The 16,599-nt window shown below is 46.4% G+C and overlaps 1 protein-coding gene across 1 annotated transcript in view; it reads right to left on the reverse strand.

Moving 5' to 3' along the window:
- SLC31A1 (solute carrier family 31 member 1) overlaps positions 1-7,702 on the reverse strand; it is a 31,264-nt gene extending 23,562 nt beyond the window's left edge. The window contains exon 1 of the mRNA XM_019510398.1: positions 7,604-7,702. The gene's annotated coding sequence lies outside the window, so the exon portion shown is untranslated. The remainder of the gene's footprint in view (positions 1-7,603) is intronic.
- Between the last annotated feature and the right edge of the window lie 8,897 nt (positions 7,703-16,599).

Consider the following 16,599-nt stretch of genomic DNA (forward strand, 5'->3'; position numbering starts at 1 on the left):
TTTGTCATGGCCATGTCATCTGTAACAAAACCCAAGAATGGTCTTTTCCACCCCAGCCTAACCCGCTATGCAGTAAGCCTCTCATTCAACCATTAGCTCTGTTACAGTGTTTTGATATCTTTACAAGCTTAAAAACTATTAACAATTGGTCTTTTCCATTAAAAAAGGATTAATCTAGTACAGTCACTGCCTGGATTTTTTTTTTCTATAAACCAAGATTATGCCTTTGCAACATTGGCATAACTACTACCATTTCTAGCCATGCCGATCAGGCCTGGCCTGGATAAGTTCCTGGCACTTGTAGCCAGGCACTGAAGGAAGAGAATTCAAAGCCCTGCTGGTTTTTCACGTATCTTGTAAAAGAAAAGTCACTCTGCTTTCAGGATATATTTTTAAGGAAGCTTAATTGCACAACCAATTTAACAACACTTTATACTCCTCTAGTACCTTCTATCAAAGGGTAGTCACCGTGAGATCATTATCCCTATTTGACAGCATGATTTAATGAAGGAGAGAGCTGCAGTAATTAACCCACATAGCAGGCCTGGAATAACAACTCATAGCCCATTTAATTCTCCTCCCCACCTCTCCACTACCCTGGGCTTTCACTAAGCAAAAAGCATTGCAAAAATGAGTCCATGTTGGACTCGTGCAAAACAAACAATTCTAACATTTTTCACAAGATTATGTTCTTGTCTCAGTCAGCCTTCAGGGAACGTAGGTAGAGTTTACCAACTCGATAGAAGGGATCAAGCCAGAATTTACCACAATCCTTTGAACTGGTAGCTTCTCCAAGGTTTTCAGCAGAATAGCTTATAAGTACCAAAGCAATATCATATAGTGTTGTGGTTTTAATAGTGGCCAGTGGACAAAGTGATTTCAGCTACCTGTAATCAAACCCAATCAGATCCCTTCAACCTAAAAAAACAAAACAAAACAAAACAAAAACCAAGGATAACACAAAAGCATTTGCTGGTTTTCTAGATTCTTCCCCTAAACCAAATATAGACAACTTCCTCCTACAAAACTTAGAACAGCTCTTTCCCAACAGCTAGAAAACGTGAGTGGAGATCTTAGAGACAACACACTGATTTTTTTGAACAACCGCTATTGCTCTGATCAAAGCGGGTTTGAAGAAACACCATCTGTTTTGCCAGTTTATTTACTTTTTATGCTACAGCAGCGTGATTCCAGTTTCCTCCATTATAGTTCCTTCACTAGTTCCCTTTTTTTTTTTTGTGGAGGCTTTCCACAGCAACAGGAAGGGAAAATACATAAACCAGTAAAAGCAAAGGACTGACAGACCATAGGAAAAGCCAAGAGGAGCCACTCAATTGCTGGTGGATGCTAGAAAGGAGTTTAACTAGTTTTCAGGCAGACTGCCCCTCTACAAAAACAGTTCTGGGGCACGAAAGGTTCCCCGTTATGCAGACCTTTTGACAAGATCGGACCTGAAGTCACTTTGGAACAGCAAAGTCAACAGAACTGCCATTTTTGGTTCCCTAAAGCCAAGAGGATTACGTCAGGAAAGTTCAGCATGGATCTTCTGCAGCATAATTTCTAGAGGCCACCCTTTTATTCAGTACTGATTCTAAAATGTTAGCTGAAATCCCATGCTATTCAGACCTACTTTAAGTAAATTCAACTCCTGTGGAGTTAAATCTGCTTAACATAGTTCAAGTTTGGCCCATGTTATCAAAGTTGGATGGGATTCATCACAACACACTAGCAACATTTCTACTTCTTAAAAAACCCTGCTCAACCTGCAAATGCACAACCCATTCCAGCAATGACCATAACCCTTTCTTTAGATGAAGATTGTTCCTTGGGTGTTCACTTCCACTCCACCCTAACTGGCTTGGTTGAGGGGCTAAGTGCATTAAGCTGCTATTGTCCAAGACTTCCCACAGCTGCTCTTGGCATCAGTGAGCTGGAGAGAAACAAGTCAGCCAGGAGAGGAAAAGGCGGTGAAGAGGAAAAGACAATGTTATGGAATTCATTCTTTCCCAAAAGTATTCATTTATCCATCAAGTTCTGTCCATATATGCATAAGTTACATATCTCCTGTAGTTGATAGAGGTTGCTGTGCAGCTGAGCTTGGAATAAGAGACTACTGACACACAATCTTCACTGAGAGAGCTAGAGGACCCTTGCTTTAATCTCAACCCAGTGGAGGAGGGGACAGAGGTTTGCAATATCTTCAGTGGCTATTCAAGTTCACAGTCAGCATTAGAAGCCCTACTTTACAAGGTTTTCTAGGTGTCTTCAGCCTCCACCAAGGACCAGGTCTCAGAGAATGCAATAACATTAGGTATCACATGGCATGTGTCAGGGGCAACTTCCAGTAATATTGTGTCTGGCCTACAATAAGTAGTTTAGTGCTTGGATGTCAATCCTTCAATCTATGACCCTTCCCTCCTGTTCACCCCCTTCCTTCACAGGCCATGTGTAGAACCAGATTGTCTGCACTGCTCAACATGCTCACAGCACTTGCAGGTCTCATTATGACAAGGATTACAAATCTAAAACAATACTTCCAGGTTTCAGCTAGTTCCTTAGAAGAACCAGGAAGGATTATTTCCCTTTAAAAAGCACAACTGCCCCTAGATGTATTCTGTTCGCTCCACTGCCCATTTACTTTGTTTTCCTTTGAAGCAATAGAGATTGGCCACAGCAGGAGACCAGAAGCAGGATGGGGTGGAACAGTACTACGAGCCAATACAGAGAATCATCTTTCCACATGGGGTCCTGCTCTTGTGCAGAGGGCCAGATTTGGATCAGAAAGGAAGGGCTCCCAGAGGACTGGCAGGAAGGGGAGAGGGCTCCCACACCTTCTCTTTGTCTAGGATCATCCATCTCACCTAATGCACTTGCTATTGCAGGAGCCTCAGGCATTTGAAGACAACTTGGTGTCTCCCATTCTCTACCTGCAATATAATGAGTTAGTCTTCTGAGGCCTGAATTGTTCTAGCCCAAAGGTTAGCAGCCTTTTAGGAGTGGCAGGCCGAAGCACTGCCGCTTGGGCCAAAGGCAGGCCACCTCTGCTTCCCTTGCCATTCCTTTGTCACCAAATGTCAGCTTCCCCTACCACATGAAGTCAAGCCCCAACCCTACTGCTGCTGAATGATACTGTATGCTACCAATTCCTCCCATCAAGTGCCACTGTGGGCTACATCAAACCTCTGTGGGATGGATCCAGCCCACGGGCCATAGGCTTCCAAACCCTGCTCTAGTCCAATTAAGGTCCCTGAACTTAACATACGGCTCTGAGTTAAACCTTATGTCCTGATGCTCAGACAGTCAGACTGGATGATTTAATTGCCCCCTTTTGCATTAGTCTTAGGTGACACCCAAATGAAATTAAAATTCAGCTGAGTCTCTCAATCATCAATTAAAAAAAGATCTTCCTGGTTACAGAAAAATGGAAGGCGACTCACTATGCCCTAACAAAGGGCAAAAGCTGGCCTTAAATGCCTTATTTTCCAAGAGGATGATGTCTGCACCTACCTATGGATTACAGAAATAAAAAAAAATAATAAGATAAAGGATAATAAATTGGATGACAGCATCAGTTTATCACAAACCTCATTAAGCAAGAACCAAAGGTTGACAAAGTCTAACCAGCAACCAAACCTTGATTTCTCAAGAGAAACCAGGGGTTGAGATTTTCAGAGACAGGAGACTAAAGGTGAGTATCTAAATCTGGCACTTACAAATAGCTAGATTTTTCCTAAGTGCCCACCACCCAGAAGTTCCTAGAGATCACAGGGAGCTGTCAGCTGCTCAGCAGTTGAGAGAGAGGCCATTATCTACATGCCTAACTGGGTTCCTTTTTTTTTTTTTTTTTTTTAAACCTGAAAAAAAATCTCTCAGCACAGAAATCTTCTCCATGTTAAGCCCAGGATACATACACTGTAGACTGCAGTTTAACATAACAAGGTATCTTAGCTAGCTTGGGTACTACCAGCAGTCTAGATACAACAGCCTGGAGCTCTGTTCAGGCTAAATTTACCATGTTGCCACGGCTAGACTTCTTCCAGTGTCTGAACTAGCTTAGGCATTTCTGACACTGTAGTCAGAAGTATATAGATGCCCTCAATGCTACTCACTGACACAGATTTAGCAGACACACTTGGCTAGGACCCCAGTCTTTATATAATCTCTCCAGGTGTCCCTTAGAGCCAGCCCCAGATGTAGTTTCTTCCTAAGGGCAAGCCCCATGCCTCCTTAACTCCAGGCCTATTTGTCCCAATGCTTCTGTTCAGGTTTGTGAAAGCCTGTTTTAAATCAACTGCTGATGAAGACTTCACCCAGGACACTTCTGCAAATGAACTCAACATTTATTTGTCAGCTGGAACACAGCAGGCTGAATCCCAAGTCAGAACAGCCCAGCTAAACTTAAGACTGCCACATCACTCTGGAATCCACCTTGTGTCTCTGCCCATTTCAGTCTGCCTGTCTCCTCTGCCGTGCTTAAACAGTCTCACCACCTGGTCAACTTGCCTTAACACAGCTCTTGGATCTTGGTCATTAGAAGATCATTCACCAAGGTGTTCCTGCACCTTCCTCATGTGAACAGTTATATTCACTCCTCAAGTGCTCATATCACATCAAGCAAACATGCAATCCCCCCCTCTTCCAGTCCAGAATGGGAGTTAAACCATCCAGCCATAGTCTATGACCACACACAGGAAAGCAGGAAAATGAGAAACATCCAAACACCCCCACATGCTCTACGTTTGCCGAGTTAGTGTGGAAAGAGGCAACATTCTTACTGCTGGAAATGCCTGAGGATTAATTCACATTATTAAATGATTTGAACAACATGAGCAGTACCTTGCAGGAGTTGGAGGTCTTTGTGAATTTAGCAAACTGTTCTACAGCCTACATGCGAGCTGGCATAAACAGCTCATATGCATTTCTGTCCCTGGTACCTAGCACGTATCCTGGGGCAGGCAAAATACGGCCTGCAGGCCGGATCTGGCCCACCAGGCCATTCTGTCTGGCCCGCAGGGCCCCTCTAAAATTTAGACGATTATTACCCAACAAGGTGCTGGCAGCAGGAGCCACCGGCTGCAGCACCAAGTAGGCTGGGCTCTGGCTGCAACATGACCAACCCCAACCTGACCCACCCCACCCTGCTCCACCATGCCCACACCCTCCAGCCTAGCAGAGGCTCCTGCCCCAGCAACCCTGTCCCCAGCCCTCCCTCCCTCCAAGAGTGGAAATTCAGGTAAGAACAGGCTGGGGGCAGGGTGGACTGCCAGCGATGGCTCTACTCCATGGGGCTGAAGGGACTGGCTCTGTGCTTCCATGTGCTGCTCCCGGCTAGAGTGCCAGGAGCACCACATGGAGGAATGGAGCCGGCCCAGCCTGATGGCGTGAGACTTCCCACAGCTCCTGGCACTCTACCACACCACCAGGCCAGGTTGGCTCCATGCTGTGCTGTGTGGGTCTGGGCAACACAGCTGGAGCCGCGTTCTGCCAAGAAGGGACGGGCTGGTTCTGTGGGATGGCTGGACCAGCTCCATGCCTCCACGTGGCCCAACCTCCATGTGTGCAGCACAGAGCCAGCCCGGCCCATCCCGTACCTTCCCAGCAGCACATGGTCTTAGTTTCTCACTCTAGCCATCACAAACTCGGTACTGAAAGTGGACTGGCACCAAAATCTGAGGGAAAGCAAAGTAAGACAAATAATTAAAATAGCATTAGACTGGAAGATCTGTTAGCTCGTAGACTGCTGGCTTGAACATCCTGTCTATACCATTTGGAAGCTGGCAGATCTGGTTTTACACACTTTCAGATCAAAAATCAGGTCAGGCTATCCAGAATGTAAGTATAGCATGATCCACACCATACACCTAGGTAGCTTTTAGTCCGCAAGGAAAGAAGCACTTTGTGGTGCTGCACTTCACATCTGTCATTCTGTTCTGCTGCACACAGGTGAGAGAAGATCCCTGCTCCAGGTCTTCATTGTTCTTCTCAGCATTTTTATTTAATGGTTAATGCTCTGGTTCTGCAAGTGAAGGCACAGACTTTTGTATCCATGCAGAGCCGCCACCTAAGATCAGGGCCCGGGGCTGCTTCTTGACAGGTTGTTTTGCTTTCTGTCTTTTCCTTAGCCAAGAAGGAAACAAGAATTGGTGTTTCCAAATTAAAGAGAACAATCTCTCCTGCCCTTTTCAGGTTGTTTTGTCCTTCCATCTTTTCCTTAGCCGAAAGGAAAACAAGAATTGATTTTTCCAAATTGAAGTGAGCAATCTCTCCTGCCCTTTTCAAAGGAAATGCCACAACAGCTGACATTAATTCGAACTCTACAACTTCAGTAGAGAGGCTCAAAGTTGAGGGTCACCTCACAAATGTGACCCTCAACCCCCAAACGGTTGCTTCCAAGGGGGTAAAGTATATTAATAAAATAAGCCCCTGGTTTAGAGCTGTAGAGTAAAACTTTCCAAAGTAGCTATGGAAACTCACTCAGGTGCCTCTGAAGGTATTACCCAAGTAATACTCTATAGTGGCTACAATGTGTTCCTAGGTAATGCCTTCAAAGGCACCCAAGTGAGAGTCTCCATAGCTACTTTGGAAAGTCTACAGTTTTAAACAACAGTGCCAGGGGCTTATTTTATTAACATACTTCACCCACTTGACCCTCAACCCCCAAACGGTTGCTTCCATCTACAGAAGCATGCACATACATACAAACACAACAACATTGGTGAGGTGGCCCTCAACTTTGAGCCTCTCTGCTGAAGTTGTAGAGTTTGAATTAATGCCAGCTGTTGTGGCATTTCCTGCACTAGAGATACCTGTTCATAAAGAGTTAGATTAGAATTCCAACCCACACAAAACTTTTTCATTTAGCAATTATTCTTGGTCAGATCCAGGGTCATGTGTTATACTTGAGGGTGTCATTTCAAGACCTGAAGTACCACAGCTAGTCCACACCCATGAGATAGTTGTAGAAAAATATTTAGGTATGCTAGCTTGCACAACAGCTCCAAATGCAATCCCTTCATTTCACTTCACATAGGTCTATAGGTATGGATCTACCTCAGAACTAGACTTTGCCCTATTGTGGCCAAAACAAAAGGGATCAATGTTTTGGTAAATTTATTGCCAAAAACCAGCTGCTACCCCAGGAAATCTAAATTTAGTTCCTTTTCTACAGAAGTCAGCCTTGTGCAAACATGCTTTTCACCAGAAAGCACTTTACCAGCTGTATTATGAATTAAATCCTGAATGGCGATCCTAGATTGTAGAGAATGGCTAGAGCAGGCAAGGTAGAGAGGACCACCAGAGGTACATTTCTCCTCCTCTGCTGACCTGCAGAGCTCAGAGACCAAGAGCAACCTTTTCCATCCTTCCTTATTAAAGGGTCATAGAATAAGAGGGACAGAAATAAAAACAAACTCCCCCCACCTAAACCATGCAACATGCAAATAGCATCCAGCTAATCATCCAACAACTAAAAAGAATCAGCTTACCTATCACACAGACCATCTGGCAGTGCCAGGACAAGCCCAAATGATGTTTTTCACTTTTGGAGTCTCACACAGAGACAATAATCCCTCCCCTAAAGAAGTCACCGCCTTTGTCAACTCACCAAAGATAGCCATTCGCTTGTGTGGAAATGAAAGGGGAACAACCTAAGCACCGAAGAGGAATGAACAACGTGACTCTTCAGGATCACTTTTAGGGCTTGGCAAACAGCAGGAGCCAGTTAACAATTAGTGATCAGTCAAACTTACTCCAAGGTCTAAACACAGAAAAAACTCCTGGCACCTTGTTTCAGCATTTGGCTTACTAAAGCTTGCAACACCCCAGAGCATTTCACTCTACCCCACCGTCCTCAGACAAGACCAGATTTAGAGCAAACCTTGAGCCATGTACTCACCCCTCTCAACTCAGTTTCTCATCAACTGTCTCTTGGGGGCAAGTCTCCCCACAATATACAATTCCAAGATGTATCAAAGTTTCTAAAGGGCAATTTCAGTTAGTGCTGACAAGCAGAACCCAGATCTATTATCTGCATCTGGGGCTAATAATTAACTACTGTTCAGACTTCACTAATACCTTTTACTGCTCTCTTAGTCTTTACTAAACCCTCAGCCTAACTCAAACCAGACCCATTCGGCCCCAGTAACTACAGTTAGAATTAGCCACCTTTGGCAGATTTCGGGAGCGTAGGGTAGCAGCAGGGGCTGGAGACAAAGAGTTTTCAGCCCCATTCCCCATGAAGTCAAGTAACAGTCTGCTACCGAGTACAGCTAGTACCACTTGCCAAAAACTAAAGACTTTGTAATGCCTAACATACATAGCCACAACTGGCTAAGGCAACCTATTAAAAGTATAGTCAGCTTCAAAGCCAAGATTACACAGGACAATGAGGTGGACTGGCTGCTGGAACAAGCCCCCTCCCCACAAGACTGCCTACACCACCTCTTTTGGACAGAATCACAAGCTTCTGGAAGTAGTAGGAGTCTTGCCACCACTTATCTATAGCTTTTAGGACCTTTTAACTTGCTTGAACCACCAAAGTTCTTAGGAGCGTCTTCCCATCAGACAAGATTAGGATATCATCCAGCTAATCAACCACTACATGGTGGGCATGCTACAACTCCCTCCCCATTGCCATCCTCCAGAGAGATCCCTTTGGGACTTGAGGGCAAAAGTTTTTGAAGCAGAATTTCCCATGCCAGAGGTTTTTCCTGCAAGAAAGAGCAAAGTCTTAGGAGTAGCCTGAATGCACACATGTAGAGCACAATCCATACAATCCTCATCTAATTCTTCTTTGCTAGAAGCCAAATACAATAAACTTCAGGCCTTTATAAAAAATAATGTTCTCAGCTTTTAGAGATCACTAATCAGCAACCAAGCCAAGAACATAACTGGATCTATATTTCAAAAAGGAGAAGAGAAGGGAAACAAAAAATGTTTCAAAGCAAATTTATGTTACATGAAAGGGGGGATAGGTCAAACAATCTTTGGGATGTTATGCTTTTGGGAATCTGAACGTAACCCACTCCTCAGAGCTGGGTGTACTGTGTGTTCAGGCACCCACTTTGTGTCATTCCACAACATCATGGAGTTTTATTGCCCCAAAATTAAAAAAAAAAAAAGTATAAGTCACCCAATAATCCTCCCCATGACAGAAATCTTTGAAAAAGCCACAGGAAAAGCTTGTTTAGGCAAAGTTATAGACAAACAGATAGCAGAGATGAATCTGACTACACATAACAGACATGTCAAAAAGGAATTTAAAGGATATTTGATTCACTTTAACATGGAAATAAAAGCCGGACAAAAGCAGATACGCTAACAGACTGGATTTGCAAACTTTAAATTCTTTCTTGCTTTAGGCTGATTGATTTCCATAAAGGTGAATACAAAACTCTTGAACTTCAAGTGGCATGGGGAATTTCTCTAAACCTATGTCTATTGCACAAGCATTGCTAGAACTTTTCCTACAGGGCAGTTGAGGCCCCTGGGGTAGGCACAGCTCTGCTGCCAGAGCTATACCAGGCCTACCAAATAACAGAAGCTCTGTTATCAGGTGCCTTCTTCTAATAGCTACACTACCTATAGGGCAAGATCTTTTCAACCATGCAGCTATCTTGCAAAACAATCCTCTAGACAATATAGAGAAGTGCACAAACAGAGCCACACTCCAAATCCCTGCAGAACATGCTGCTCTCTTACCCAATCTAATCTGAGGCGGATTTTGGCAACTGCTAGGGACTAAAGCTGGAACCCCGGAGAGGAAAGCCAAACAGAAAGAATGCAGAAGGCAGATACTGTGTTTTGGAATATGAATGCCTTTCTCCTAGAGACAGATTCCAGCCCTCATCAGGCAAAAGTGAAGCCGGCAAGATAGAGTGGCAGTTGTGCCAAAACATTAGACTCAGGCTTTAAGGTGACCATGATTAAAAGCACAAACCTAGAAATGCTTTTTTATCCCACTTGTATTTCCCATAGCTGCAAAACAGTTCTAACCTCTGCTACAGTATGAACCATGCAGAATTCTTGGAAATAAAAATGAACTTGTATCATACATTTTACCAGTAGCATAACATAAGAACCTACAGTTTGGGAAAGAGCTCTCATCTTCTTTCTTCACCACGTCATCCTTGTATTTTAATTTTCACTTCCTAAACATGTTCTTATCTTCTCTCAAGCAACTTTTGGACTCTCTCTCTTAAAAACATTGATTCCCACCCCACCCCACAGCTTCCAGCCCTTCCCCTTATTCCCAATCAAATTACAATCACTAGAATTCACAACCAAACCAATGCTTTGCTCTAGCCTAGCTTCAGATCCAGTCTGCATTTGCTCTTCTTGTGATGAGCTTGGTCTAAATGCATGATCCAAAGATACTCCAACAGTATTTAAAAAAAAAGATATCCTAATACAATCTGTGCATAAAATCTCATAGTTCTGAGGGCCCATGATACACTTTTAATAAAGGAACACAGGAAACTTGCAAATAAACATGCTACTGTTAGATTTTTAACCTACACGTCACACCTAAGTTTAGTACAGTAGACAAATGTTACCTTTTATGAGTGTGTTCACTTCTGGACATTTGCAAGCACTCTGTTTTGAGTTACATTCAGCATTTCCCTTGGATGATTAGCTTCTCTACTCTGGTAGGCTTGAGAGAGGAGAAACACCAGCTGTCTTTCACACATCCAGATTTACAAGCATTTACAAGTATGCCTATTTCTACAGGAGGGATGATGGGGCAGGTATAACAACCTGAAATTGCTTTGGAATATTTTTTTCAAAACTACCTGGACTGCAATATGGTAATGCCTCTCCTAGCTCGTATGTAGTTGGTGCCTTTCAGTCACAAATCCAAAAATACTTTTAGCAGTAGGCCTAGAGGCATCTGTGTAAGGTGGTGCATTATCACCACATAAGGACAGGGAAGCTGAAGCTAAGTGATGTGCATAAGAACACTTTGCTGACATAAGTACAGGACCCAGGAACCATGATGCACAGTCGCTTTTCCTAATTTGTTAAGAGCAAATTACAGTTTATCACTGACTCACGATCCCTCCATTAGTACAGAACCAGAGCCTACTCTAACACAGCAATCAGCAACATCTCATTTTAAAAGCCTGTTGACCCACTAATCAAAGGTTCAACAGGAAATAAAAAAATAAGAGAACCAGGCTGATGTTAGGAAGTTCATCCAATTCCCTGACACGTCCCTCCAGTATTGGAACAGCTGTCCCATGGCCCTTCGTCCTACTCCCACCATTACTCGGATGTGTAGGGAAGGGCTTGCCAAGCCAGAACCTCAAGACAGAGCACAGTGCTGACTACAGTCACTGCTGCTGCTTCCTGCTGGCTTGAACTCCTGACAGAAACCAGTCACCATCTGCTAACTGCCAAAAAAAAAATAAAAGTGGGACTATTTACCTGGTAGGAAGGCTGGCTTCGAGCCTGCTTTGTGTTTGCTAATAATTTTCAGTAAAGGATAATTGACGATTCCAAGCACAAGAGTGCAGTCATGTTTACACAGTACACGGTAAAAGGTTTTTTTAGTAAAGTGCCACTCTACACTGTACATTTTGAACAGGTTGGTAACCGATTAGTCAGAGGACAGCACTGCTTTTGCCCACACACAACACAATTAAGGTTACCAGACAGGTAAATGCTTAAATTATTCAATAACCAAAAGGGGTAGGGGCCCATTTGATTACCAGAGAAGTTCCCAAGAAATCTCTGACACTTCTGTAGCAGCAGCACATCTCAATACAGAGAAGTGAGCCCTAGTGTAGGAGATGAACACTGAAGATGAGACACCAGAACTGAGAAAGGCATCAAGAACACCCTCTGATGATGGGTTATTGCCTCGGGCCCTGGGCATTTACATCCTCACTTCCAGAATGACTCACTTGTAAGCTGGAAAGCACAACACCCAGGACCAATGAGTTAAAGGCTTTGAAAGTTAATCTACAGTATATAAAGCATTAGAGTTGAATTCATTTGGGATAACTAGCTCCATTATTCTCTGTCCAGGCAGATTCTGGCTTTCAGCTGAACAAAAGGTTAATGAAGCATCAGTGGATTAAAGGGGAAAGATTGGGAATACTTCCAGAAAAGGAGACTGAGAAAAGGAAGAGTTGAGTAGTTTAACAAAGATTTGATTTTCCCTGAACAGAAGCAACATCAACTTGATTATGTCTGGGTCACCTGTCCCTGAAGACACACTTGTGAAGGCTACCAGGGGCTTCTCAGAAAGGTTCATTTGACAGACTATTTTCAGCTCAGCTTCAGGAGGTCTTACAAGCAGGTTCCTGCTAAGCTGTGAGGTGACCTACAAATACAGAAAGGAGACGTTTAAGGGTGTGGTGTTGTATTTTAGGGTGGCATAGAGGGGTCTTTTTGCCAAATAAGGCAGGCCTGAAAAGGGGTGGGAGAGACTGTTCACTTTAATTTGGAAACATCAATTCTTGTTTTCCTCCTGGCTAAGGATAAGAGAGAAGGACAAAGCAATCTGTCAAGAAGCAGCCCTTGGCCCTGATCTTGGGCGCAGCTCTGCATGGATGCATGAGTCTGTGCCTTCACTTGCAGAACTAAAGCATTAACCCTTAATTAAAAATGCCGAGAGGAACATTGAAGACCTGGAGCAGGGATCCTCTCTCACCTGTTTGCAACAGAACAGAATGACAGATGTGAAGTGCAGCACTACAAAGTGCTTCTTTCCTTATGGACTAAAACAGGGGCAGGCAATTATTTTTGCCCACAGGCCACATAGGCAGTTCTGAGGAGCTGCCGTGGGCGGTCAGAACCCCCTCCCTCCCCCCACAACCAACAGCCTGAAGCCCATGTGCCACCGCCAACAGTGCACAGCCCCTCACCTGCCCTGCCTTTCTAGGTCCCTTCTGACCCAAACATCTACAAATTTATTAATCTAGGCACCCCAGGAGGCCGGGTACTACTTGCTGCAGCTGCCTGGAGCCCGCGCCCCAGCTGCCCTGCTGCTCCTCTCCGTTGCTATCACCGCCACCTCTAGTCTGCCCAGCATGGCAGCAGTGGCAGTGCAGAAGAGCAGCAGGGCAGCCTGGGTGCAGGCTCTGGGCAGCTGCAGCAAGAAGGGCCCAGCAGTGGTGAGCGGCCACTTTTCCCTCATGCCAAGCAGCAGCTTCTGCCCAGCCACCACCGCTGCTGCATGGGGTGGGCCTGGCTGGGGCTGTGCGTGTGGGTTCCGGCTGGTCCGCTCTGCCAGGCTGAGTCCAGAGTGGGCCAGGGTCAGGGCTGTACATGCAGGTCCTTGTTAGCACCACAGGGCTGGAGCCAGGGGTGGTGGCAGCCAAAAGCTGTCACTGCTGCCTGGGCTGCCTAGAAAGGCAATCCAGCTGCAAAGCCACTCCAGCCCCTCTACAACCCAAGGGAGCAGCAGGAAGCGCCATGGGATGGACAGCGCTGGGACCAGGCAGGACCAAGGGACCCACCATAGGCCGGACAAAGCCCCTCCATGGGCCGGGTCGGCCCACAGGCTGTGTTTTGCCCCAGCACTGAAAGCTACCCAGGTGTATGGTATGGATCATGCTATACTTACATTCTGGATTATCTGACTTGATTTCTGACCCAATAGTGTGTAAAACCAGAACTACCAGCTTCCAAATGGTATAAGACAGGACGTTCAAGCCAGCAGGCCACAAGTTATCAGACCTTCCAGTCTAATGCTATTCTAATTATTTGTCTTATTTTGCTTTCCCTCAGATTTTGGTGCCAGTCCAATTTAAAACCAAGTTCCTCATGGCTACAGTGAGAAATTAAGGCCACAGGACACACTAAGCAGCTACAAATCCCACCTTTCACAGGATAAAATCAAACGGGAAAGGCATATAAACCACCTTAGCTGGCAGGGCCAGTACAAATGCTCTATGAAACAGCAAACTTTTATGAAAAAATAGACTCTCTTGCTTCTTTCCCCTTTAAATATTCACTGTTGAAATGCCTGATCAGAGCTGCATATTGCATAACACTTCCTGCCCTCCAGATCAACTCCCGTCAGCCAGACAAAGCTCAAAATGGGGAGGAGACTGTTTACATGTCTCCTTATCCCTCCAGCACTGGAGCAGAATGTTAATTTGCATGGTCACCATTTAGGTCCAGGAACAAAGCTGTAATACTTCCTGCTTAGGAAAACCAACATTGTTTCCCACAGACAGGCAAGTCATGGCATGTTGCTGGTGCCAGACAACTGCAGCTCCCTCCATCACTGGCCAATTGTAGTTTCCTTGAACTAGAAGGAGCAAGGCTGGAGTGAGTATGTAACAATGGCATGTAGAGAGACAGCGATGACTGGCAGGTCTCTGTCCTTGTCAAAACAACATTCTTATGTTACTGGAGTGATCAGAAAGGATGTATGCAACACCCACACCAAACTAGTCACATGGACTCCCAGCCTGGCCCATCCTCCCACCTCCTCATCCCCTGCCACCTTGCAATGTTTTAAAGCTCAACTGTGCACTCTTAGGCGAGGTCCCAAGGCAGAACTGCTCTCGGCTGCACTTGCTTGTGCCCACTCTAAACTGTGACAGAACCTGGGGCTTTTGTATCTTGGAACTGCACCAAGGCTTTTCAAGTCGGGGCTCTGAAGCCTCAGCAGCTTCCAGGAACAACAAATGAATAAGGCAGTGGTGGAATTTGGGGCACAAGAACAGAAGTAGGCCTGAGCTCGTCATTAAGATGATCCCTTCCTAATGCATGTTCTTTACATCCATGTTCAGAGACAGGCTGCACTGGGAAGTGCAAGTCAGATACCAAGTGGCAAAGATCTGAGAGATGGATACCATTATACATCAGGCCAGCAGCAGTGTTGTGTACTCAAAGCTCACACACACAAGCACTTTACTTGGAGACCCTGCAGCACTCATGTCAAATTGCATAAGCTCAGTACGTAGCTTGGAACTCTTTTAATGAAGGCTTGGTGTATGGCTGATGACTGTGGGTGACTGATACAGGGGCAAGGAGGGAACACTGCTCTTTGAGTCACTGCCCCCAAATAGCGCTAGTGATCACATACTAAGAGAGGTGTTGCTTTGGATAGGACATGAGGGCATGGAGCTGTCACTGGGATCCCACCCAACTGAGCAAATACAAAATGCCTCCCTAAAACATCCTCCACAAGGTCACTCCCTTAAGTTATTCCTGTTCATTACATGTCATAAACTGATCAGTTGCCTGCAACGATAAACAGCTGCTATGTTCTGCTGTACCCTTGAACATCTACCAGCACCAAGAGGGAAGCACATGACCAAAAGAATCTCCACGGTGTTCAGGAAAGCCAGGTGTCCCCCAAGTGTACAATGCAAGAATTCTCACTCCGCACAGGGATCATACGTTATTAAATCCTCTGCCATCAATGGTACATAGATGCACGTAAATCAGCCCTCCCTCCACACGTCCCTCAGGGAAGAATCAAGAGCTCCTGCACTCCTGCAAGTGTCTCCCTGCCATTCTGCCAAGGCACGGGGTGCTCAAATGTGGCCCATGGAGCCATGGACTGTAGGGCTCCCCACAGACTGGGAAGTTTGACAGTGGGGGGCCAGCAACATTCAATACCACCACCCTTCCCCCTGCCAAATTCCAAAAATCCCAGCCCCTGTGCAGCAGGTTGAGGCCCTACCCCCCCATGCCTGGGATGGGGGGTCTGACCATGCCCCCTTCTCCCTCTCGCTTCTCCCCCTACGACAGCTGGCCCAGGGCTGCAACTGCCCCAGGCACCAGATCAGGACCACCAGCTGGATGCACTGCCCATCCAAGCCACTGGCCTTGCACTCATTTTTAAATGGGTCACAACTCGTGCAGCAAGGCAGTGCCATCATCCTCATTTTACAGATGGGGAAGTGAGCCAGACAGACTAGGTGCCTTGCTCAGATGCACCCAGGAAGGTCTCCCTTGTCCCAGGCCCGGAGCTCAAGCACTTTGCGGAGTCCCCTGGGACCACAACCCCCAGGAGAAGCACAAAGCAGGGAGCCACACAAGGAAACCCAACCAACAGCCGATTCCCCCTGGCGGGAGCAGGAACAGCAGCCCATCGAACAGCGGCAGACGGCGAGCAGAGGCCTCCCCTGCGGCAGGGTGTCACAGAGACGCGGGGCCGGGCGGGAGCTCCAGGGGTGTCTAGTCCAGCCCCATGCAAACCACCCCACACACCCGCCACATCAACTCTGCCAGCCTTGACCTGACACCGGCCCCTGCTGCAGAGGAAGGCAGTCCCCCCGCATCTGACCCCGAGCCGGGATCGGTCTGCCCCGAGCGGAGGGCAGGACCCTGCACCCGAAAGCCGCCGCCTCTGCTCCCAGCACGGCACTAGCACAGCCGGGAAGGTGCAACCCACGACACGACACATGCAGGAGCGTGGACGCCGCAAGGCGAGGAGCGGCGAGTTTGGGCCGCGGGTAACCATGGGCCCAAGGTGACCCCTCCTCCCACCGCGCGGCACTCACGGCTTCCACGCAGGACGCGACTCATTCACGGGACTCTGCGGACCCCGCCCCTTCCTGCCCGGCACGGCCATTCGCCACGCCATTGGCTGGCGGGGCGCTCACGTGACGCCACGCTGGCCGCGCCCCCTGC

Source organism: Gavialis gangeticus, unplaced genomic scaffold (genome assembly GCF_001723915.1).
Source record: "Gavialis gangeticus isolate Ggan-Ray unplaced genomic scaffold, GavGan_comp1, whole genome shotgun sequence".
NCBI lineage: Eukaryota > Metazoa > Chordata > Crocodylia > Gavialidae > Gavialis > Gavialis gangeticus.